Below are 9581 nucleotides of genomic sequence, written 5' to 3' on the forward strand. Positions count from 1 at the left end.
TAGAAGGTTATGGACATGACTAGGAGGCTCTTGCAGGATCAAAGAAAATGTACTTTTCTCCAACAACCTACCTCTGTATGGCAGGTCCCACTATATGTTTTTTCTGTCCAAGTATTGCACCCATAGAAATGATTGTTACCCAAGTCAATGATTCTCATCACAGTATACAAATACTATTGGGCGGCGACCTGGAAAATCAGTACTCAGGCCAAGGGGTCAGGCGGCAGCCCTAGTGAACTCAGGACCCCCTAGTCGGATGCTGTATGTATTAACCACCTACCAAACAAGAATAATAATAATAATTTGCATTCATGTTGTTTACCACCTTTATGGACCTTCATATTAAATGCAAGCATTGTCTTATTGAGCCACACAGGGATGTCCTTGTTACTTATAAACAGCTCACTTGTATAATTCTGTGGTCCGATCCCCCCACAGCCTTTCATCTTTTATTAATGCAAGCAACATCATATAATTTATAGACATGTATATATATATATATATATATATATATATATATATATATATATATATATATATATATATTCTTAATTACTTATTTATTTGAATGCATTAAAAGAAAATAACTCTTCTTTGCAGCCTTTCAATAAAATACAGGGACATATTATCCAGAATGCTTGGGACCTGGTGTTAAGGGATAATCCATAATTTGGATCTCCATACCTCAAGTCTACTAAAGAATCATTTAATATTAATTAAACCCAATGCTTCCAATACTCTTAGTTAGGAACAAGTACAAGCTACGGTTTAATTAAAAATGTTAAAAAATAATTTAAAAATATTATTTGATTAAAATGGATAATGACCTTCCCGTAATTCTGAGATTTCTGGATAACGGGTTTCCCGATAACTGATACCAAACCTGTTCTGTATGTTGATGGTTTAGCAAGACCAAGTAAAGGTTAGGTTAAGCAGTAAATCAAAGTAAAATAATAATTGTAGTCATGTACCAATGGGGGCAGAAAAAGAAAGATGCCATGTTGTTATTGGATATGGTGCCTGTGTTTTTGTAAAGTTGCAGAGCGTGGCTCTTACACATTAATCACTCGTGCAAAGGAAAATTCTTACTTTTGCAGCCAGAGCTATGATGACACAAACATGTATGGGACTCCCCAGACAAGGTCACTGCCAATCCTATGGTGACCCGTCTTGGTTCCAGGTCAGTGGCACAAGAGTCTCGGATAACTGACAGATTTGTTGAGCTAATTAAATGTGAGCCCATAGCAGTGCCACTAATAACTCATCCCAAAGCTGTCTCTGCTGCTCCTAAATGTGCTGCTATTGATTTGCAGTCACCCTGATATAAGGCTATGAATGAATTCCTCAGTGCAAGTGCTTCATATGTCTCAGTTACAGGCCACTGGGGAAAAAGACGTGCCACATGGTGTCTATAAGCCACACTTAGTCTGAGTCAGATTGGTGGATTTTATGGAATTTAAAAGCTGCACGAGAGTTGCCGATAATGCTGTGTGTGGCCCTTTAATTGTTGTAAATGGAGACAGAAGCATTTTCCTGGTGGAACTAGCTTGTTGCTGTCTGATCTCCCTATATGGATTGTCAGCCATAGGCCAAGGCTGCAGATAGGGTTGACTGAGTAATTGGCTGCAGAATCAAGGTCTAACTTGTAATTTATCACATTGCTGAACCCTGAGGAGAAAACCAGCGTGACTGCTCAGGCGCAATATGGAGGGGAGGTGCAGATTGGAAATGATTCTATAATTCAACACTTGAAAAGAGTAATATTGCAGTAAAATTCATTTTTTGTTATTATTAATGCTTTAGGGCAGGGAGCCCCAACCTTTTGAACCCGTGAGCAACGCTAGCATGAAAAATGTTCTTGGGGTGCCAAATAAGGGATCTGATTGGCTATGGACTGGCAGCCTACAGGAGACTCTGTTTGGTAGTGCATCTGGTTTTTATACAACAAAAACTTACCTCCAAGCCTGGAATTCAAAAATAAGCACCTGCTTTGAGGCCACTGAGAGCAACATCCAAGGGGATGGAGAGCAACATGTTGCTTGTGAGCTACTGTTTGGGGATCACTGCTGGGTGCCATTCTCAGCTAAAACTGAGAGCCCCTGTGAGTTGACCAGTAATACCCTGGGGGCTGCTGCGCTAACCTGGTCTGAACTGCACAAATCTACCTCATTGATATAAGCCTCAGCAGAGGTTCCCAAAGTGCCCTCTAGGGTAGCCAAAGCAGTGACTAGGGGCCAGGGCTGAACACCAGTATGGATGAAATTTGGAATGAACATTGGAAACCAGGGCCGGAACTAGGGGTAGGCAGAGTAGGCAGAGGCTAGGGTGCAAAGCTGGGGGGCACATACCTTCTCTGCCTCCTGCCTAATCCTGTCCCCTCCCTCCTTGGTGATTCACGCTTCAGTGCACACGTCAATGCGCGGGAGTGTCAATTCGCACATGCGCGCTCCTAGTCGGCGCCCTAGGCAACCAGGTCGGTGGGATGTTTCTGTTGGATACATTCCTATATATGTAACCTACATGTAAGCTTGTTATGAGTTAAGGACTTGAACAAGTCTCAAAGGAGGATTGAACCAAAAAAAGTCAGAAAACATATGAGCTACTGTATCTGAGCCAAAAGTGATATATTGGGATGAGTTAGGGGTAGGAGAAGTAGTAGTTTAAAGGGGTAGTTCACCTTTACGTTAAATTTTAGTATGTTATAGAATAGCCAATTACACGCATCTTTTCAATTGGTCTTCGTTATATATTTTTTATAGTTCTTTAATTATTTGCCTTTTTCTTCTGCCTTATTCCAGCTTTCAAATGGGGGTCACTGACCCCCATCTAAAAAACAACTGCTCTGTAAAACTACAAATTTCTCATTGCTGCTACTTTAAATTACGCATATTTCATTTCAGGTCCTTTCCTATTCATATTCCAATCTGTAATTCAAATCAATGCATGGTTGCTACAGTAATTTGGAGCATCGCATTTGCTAAAATTGCAAACTATAAGCTACTGACTCAAAAGTTAAATAACTCAAAAAACACAAATAATAGAAAATGAAAACTAATTGCAAATTGTCTCAGAATATCACTCTTGATAATAAAATTTAACTGAAAGGTAAACCACCCCTTAAAAAACAGCAGTCTGGCAACTTGGATAAAGGTGGCCATACACAGGCAGATTTACGCTACCTATATTGGTCCTTTAGACCATTTTGGCAGCTTATCTGCCCGTGTCTGGGGTAATCCAACAGGCCCCAAAGGATATCTGGCCAAAAATAGGGCAGATATCGATTGGGCAAGTTTGATTTTCCCTTGCGATCGAGGATCGCCTTCCCGTCGCCCATTGCCATTGTCATCCAATCCTTTGGCCCTAGGGCTGATCGATCGGATTAGGCCAATATTGCTCTGCCTTTGGTGGGCATATCGGGGAAACATCTGCTTGTTTGGGAAAGGTAACAAGGGATATTTTGTTGTCCATGGAAGGCCAGATTTATCGAAGCCACAGAACATCCCATGTGCCATTGCCTAAATGTTCTCCTCCAAGCTTGAGGGAATGGTTTTCTGGCTCTGAGCCTGCAGTGCAAGTGAATGGATGTTAATGAAATTCATTATTCCCTAAATGATGCCTAATGAATGCAGTAAACAAGATTTTCCATGTCCTGAGGGTGGATACAGGTCTTGCTTCTATAATGTCTGCCTCCTGCACTTCATGTCGCACAATCATTGCACTTTGTCCAGTGAATCACATGAGGGTATTAGTGTTGGGTGGGCATCTAATGGGTCTAATGGAGTAATGTGCCCTGACTTTTTACCAAACTGTGCTGATGGCATGACAATGCACAAGATAATCCCAATCACTTTGCAAAAACTATACATAAATGTGATGGATTCATTATATAGGTGACCACTAATTGTAGACAATTCACTTAAATATCTTTATATTCTGCCCCAATCCAATGTCAGGGATGCCCAGTCTGTGGCCCATGTTGTTGATGAACTATAACTTCAACAATCCCAACAGACATCCAACTAATGATGTTTTATGATATAGCCAGACAGGGGCAGAGGAGCTTACAGCACGAGAGCAGATATAAATTCAGTAAGGGGGGGGGGGTGTTCAGTACATCTGCTGAGTGCTACTGAAATGCTTCCTTTAGGAAATGGCTTCTAAGGAGGGTGATGAAAAGACTGACTGTTTGAAACTGCCGGATATTGGGGGGTAGGGAATATCAGTGGCAAAGGGTAAGAATGAAGTTATGTGTGAGTCAACTCTTGGGGTGAATACTATGAACAATAGATGACTCTGAACTGACCAGAGTGAATGTACACAGTCCCTGCCCAGAGACTATTATCCTACTGTTACTATAGACACCATCTCTCATTACTATACCTGCTATCCTACAGCCACACTCCCTGCCCAGAGACTATTATCCCACTGTTACTATAGGCACCATCTCTCCCTACTATAACTACTATCCCACAGTCACACTCCCTTCCCAGAGAGAGACTATTATCCCACTGTTACTATAGACACCATCTCTCATTACTATACCTGCTATCCCACAGTCACACTCCCTTCCCAGAGACTATTATCCCACTGATACTATATTCACCATCTCTCCCTACTATACCTGCTATCCCACAGCCACACTCCCTTCCCAGAGACTATTATCCCACTGTAACTATAGGCACCATCTCTCCCTACTATACCTGCTATCCCACAGTCACAATCCCTTCCCAGGGACTATTTTCCCACTGTTACTATAGGCACCATCTCTCGCTACTATACCTGCTATCCCACAGCCACAGTCCCTTCCCAGAGACTATTATCCCACTGCTACTATAGGCACCATCTCTTCCTATTATACCTGCTATCCCACAGCCACACTTCCTTTCCAGAGTCTATTATCCCACTGTTACTATAGGCACCATTTCTCCCTACTATACCTGCTATCCCACAGTCACACTCCCTTCCCAGAGACTATTATCCCACTGTTACTATAGACACCATCTCTCATTACTATACCTGCTATCCCACAGTCACACTCCCTTCCCAGAGACTATTATCCACTGTTACTATAGGCACCATCTCTCCCTACTATACCTGCTATCCCACAGTCACACTCCCTTCCCAGAGACTATTATCCCACTGTTACTATATTCACCATCTCTCCCTACTATACCTGCTATCCCACAGTCACACTCCCTTCCCAGAGACTATTATCCCACTGTTACTATATTCACAATCTCTCCCTACTATACCTGCTATCCCACAGCCACACTCCCTTCCCAGAGACTATTATCCCACTGTAACTATAGGCACCATCTCTCCCTACTATACCTGCTATCCCACAGTCCCACTCCCTTCCCAGGGACTATTATCCCACTGTTACTATAGGCACCATCTCTCGCTACTATACCTGCTATCCCACAGCCACAGTCCCTTCCCAGAGACTATTATCCCACTGCTACTATAGGCACCATCTCTTCCTACTATACCTGCTATCCCACAGCCACACTTCCTTCCCAGAGACTATTATCCCACTGTTACTATAGGCACCATTTCTCCCTACTATACCTGCTATCCCACAGTCACACTCCCTTCCCAGAGACTATTATCCCACTGTACCTATAGGCACCATCTCTCATTACTATACCTGCTATCCCACAGTCACACTCCCTTCCCAGAGACTATTATCCCACTGTTACTATAGGCACCATCTCTCCCTACTATACCTACTATCCCACAGTCACACTCCCTTCCCAGAGACTATTATCCCACTGTTACTATAGACACCATCTCTCCCTACTATACCTGCTATCCCACAGTCACACTCCCTTCCCAGAGACTATTATCCCATTGTTACTATAGGCACCATCTCTCCCTACTATACCTGCTATCCCACAGTCACACTCCCTTCCCAGAGACTATTATCCCCACTGTTACTATAGACACCATCTCTCCCTACTATACCTGCTATCCCACAGTCACACTCCCTTCCCAGAGACTATTATCCCACTGTTACTATAGGCACCATCTCTCCCTACTATACCTACTATCCCACAGTCACACTCCCTTCCCAGAGACTATTATCCCACTGTTACTATAGACACCATCTCTCCCTACTATACCTGCTATCCCACAGTCACACTCCCTTCCCAGAGACTATTATCCCATTGTTACTATAGGCACCATCTCTCCCTACTATACCTGCTATCCCACAGTCACACTCCCTTCCCAGAGACTATTATCCCCACTGTTACTATAGGCACCATCTCTCCCTACTATACCTGCTATCCCACAGTCACACTCCCTTCCCAGAGACTATTATCCCACTGTTACTATAGACACCATCTCTCCCTACTATACCTGCTATCCCACAGCCACAGTCCCTTCCCAGAGACTATTATCCCACTGTCACTATAGACACCATCTCTCCCTACTATACCTGCTATCCTACAGCCACCGTCCCTTCCCAGAGACTATTATCCCACTGTTACTATAGGCACCATCTCTCCCTACTATACCTGCTATTCAATAGCCAGATTCCTATCTCACAGTTACTATAGGCACCCTCTTACTCATCTTGATCACTACTGGGCTTAACAATGACATTGTTATGAACTCAGAACACCTGATATGCGAGACCAAAGAAATATTAATATGACAGATAATTATCCCAAGTACATACACGTACAGACATGATTTTGTGATGTACGTATGATGTATTGAATAGCAAGATGAAACAATGACCTATTTACTATAACAAAGGAGTCTGTATCTTCCTTCCTGAGTAACCAACAGGGATAAACAGTTCTAAACAAACTTATTATTAAATGTCAAAGCTCTAAATAGTATACAGCAGAGACAGATCTCCCAAGTTATTTCTAAATTACAACCATCTTTTGTCAGTCTTAGTCCCGGCATCTTTTAACAATTTACAATACACAAGAGCCATGAATATCCTGTATAGTACAGCGTTGCGCAATATGGTGGCGCTTTAAAAATATATGTTAATAATAATAAATAATATCCTTATAAATGTTGCTTAGTGATGTCATCGATTATAATCTGAGTTTAGTTATGTCATTTGTCACATGACTCACTGAAACTTGTCTATTATAATAAATAAAGTACCCCCTGTTGCAAAATATGAGGATATTAGAAGTCACCTCGGAGTTCCATGACCTGTATAATAACACTCCGCGTTGTGCTTTTATATGGTCATGGAACACCTTGGTAACTTATAATATCCTTAAATTTTACAAGAGGGGGTACTTTATTCACAATATAATTGACAAAAAAGCAAAAGGTTATAGTCCAGCACTAGTTGATAAACCTCAAGGCCATGAACTGAATACACATTCAATTAAATGTAAATCTTGTAAATCATTGCCCCAATATTTCTAGAGAAAGCTGCCTGGTATCCAATAAAATGATGCCATTCAGCGAGGTCTACAGAGATTTTGAGACGTCTAAGAGGGTCTCAACCTGTAGGCCTTCAGCTGGACATAACAGTCTATTGAAACTTCTCTACACAAAGGGGCAGATTTATCAAAGGTCGAGGTGAATTTTCGAATTCAAAAAATTACCTCCTAGAAACTATTTGGAGTCAATTGGTGGTGAGAAAGCTTTTTATGGAAAAACTTTGAATCGAATTTGATAGATTGCGCTATTACTTTGATTAGTATGATTCGAATTCTATCAAAAACTGACCTATTCGATTGAAAACTACCTATTTGTCCAAAAAAAAACTAGATTTGATTTCAGTTGCTCTTTTCGGATTCGTATTATGAAGTTTTTCAAATTCTAAATTCGACCCTTGATAAATCTGCCCCATAGTGTGCTACCACAGCTTGCAAAATGTTTTCTCATGATACTGAGGTTACTTACAATAAATATTGTAGCCTTACAGAGCAATTGTTTTTTTGGCTGCCAGGGTCAATTACCCCCATGTGAAAGCCAAGAAGAGGCAGAAGAACAGGACAAATAATTCAAGATTTATATATAATATAAAACCAATTGCAAAGTTGGTAGAAATAGGTAATTCTATAACATATTAAAAGTTAACTTCAAGGTGAATCACCCCATTAAGGAAGTGTGGCCAATGGCAATGCAGGATGTTTAAAGGAGAAGTAAAGCTTAACTAAAGAAGTAGCTAGAAATGTAGACAGTTCAGAGGAAGCACTGATCACAATCTAGATTTTGTGCCTGAAGTACTGAGCTGTTACAATTGATTACTTAGCCAAGGCTACTAGGAGGTGATACAAGTAATGGAGCTGAGCCTCCCATAGTCAGTGAGAGACTTCTCCTTCTACAATAGCCATTAGCATCCACTGCTACGGAACAGACCGTTACATAAATGTTTTCTTTGGTGCAGAAGTGACGAAATTGCACTTTACTGTAGATACATGTGTTCCTATCAATTCTCAATGTTTTGTTTCTCTTCAGCAATATGAAATGTAATTAATGTAACAGTGGGTGCAAATAAACAGAGAGCAGGTGAGAGGGGAGCAATGGAAACACAGAAAGCCAGGAGTCAATCCCTGATCAAATATCGCACTCAGAATGTATCACTTGTGTGACGGACAGGCTTGTATAAACAATTGCCCTGACTCTCACACACCAGAGATAATGGAAATCTAGGAGTATAATAAGTCCAGCAGGACACACTACCCAACTGTCCCACGGATGAAACAGTACCAAACTGTAGAGAGGGAATAACCTTTTTTACCCATGAGCCACATTCAAATGTAAAAAGAGTTGGGGAGCAACACAAGCATGAAAAAGTCCCTTGGGATGCCAAACAAGGGCTGTGATTGGATATTGGTAGCCCCTATGTAGACTGGCAGCCTACAGAAGGCTCTACTTAGCACTATACTTGGTTTTATGCAATTAAAACTTGCTTCCAAGCCAGGAATTCAAAATTAAGCACCTGCTTTGAGGACCAACATCCAAGGGGTTGGAGAGCAACATGTTGCTCACGAGCTACTGGTTGGGGATCACTGTTCTAGTACCATCCACATACTGCACAGCCAGATCAATTAAGTCTCTTGGACAGTACTAAACATAGCTGTGTGTAGGTAAGGTCAAACAGGACCAACTGCCCTGAGATCTGCACTATAATGTTCTATACTAGGGATACTAGTCTCTGGGAAGGGACTGTGGGATAGCAGGTATAGTAGGGATAGATGGTGCCTATAGTAACAGTGGGATAATAGTCTCTGGGAAGGGAGTGTGACTGTGGCATAGCAGGTATAGTAGGGAGAAATGGTGTCTATAGTAGCAGGGGGATAATAGTCTCTGGGAAGGGACTGTGGGATAGCAGGTATAGTAGGGAGAGATGGTGCCTATAGTAACAGTGGATAATAGTCTCTGGGAAGGGAGTGTGACTATGGGATAGCAGGTATAATAGGGAGAGATGGTGCCTATAGTAACAGTGTGATAATAGTCTCTGGGAAGGGAGTGTGACTGTGGGATAGCAGGTATAGTAGAGAGAAATGGTGCCTATAGTAACAGTGGGATAATAGTCTCTGGGAAGGGAGTGTGACTGTGGGATAGCAGGTATAGTAGGGAGAGATGGTGCCTAT

The sequence above is a fragment of the Xenopus laevis genome, chromosome 4L (genome assembly GCF_017654675.1).
Source record: "Xenopus laevis strain J_2021 chromosome 4L, Xenopus_laevis_v10.1, whole genome shotgun sequence".
NCBI classification, from domain to species: Eukaryota; Metazoa; Chordata; class Amphibia; order Anura; family Pipidae; genus Xenopus; species Xenopus laevis.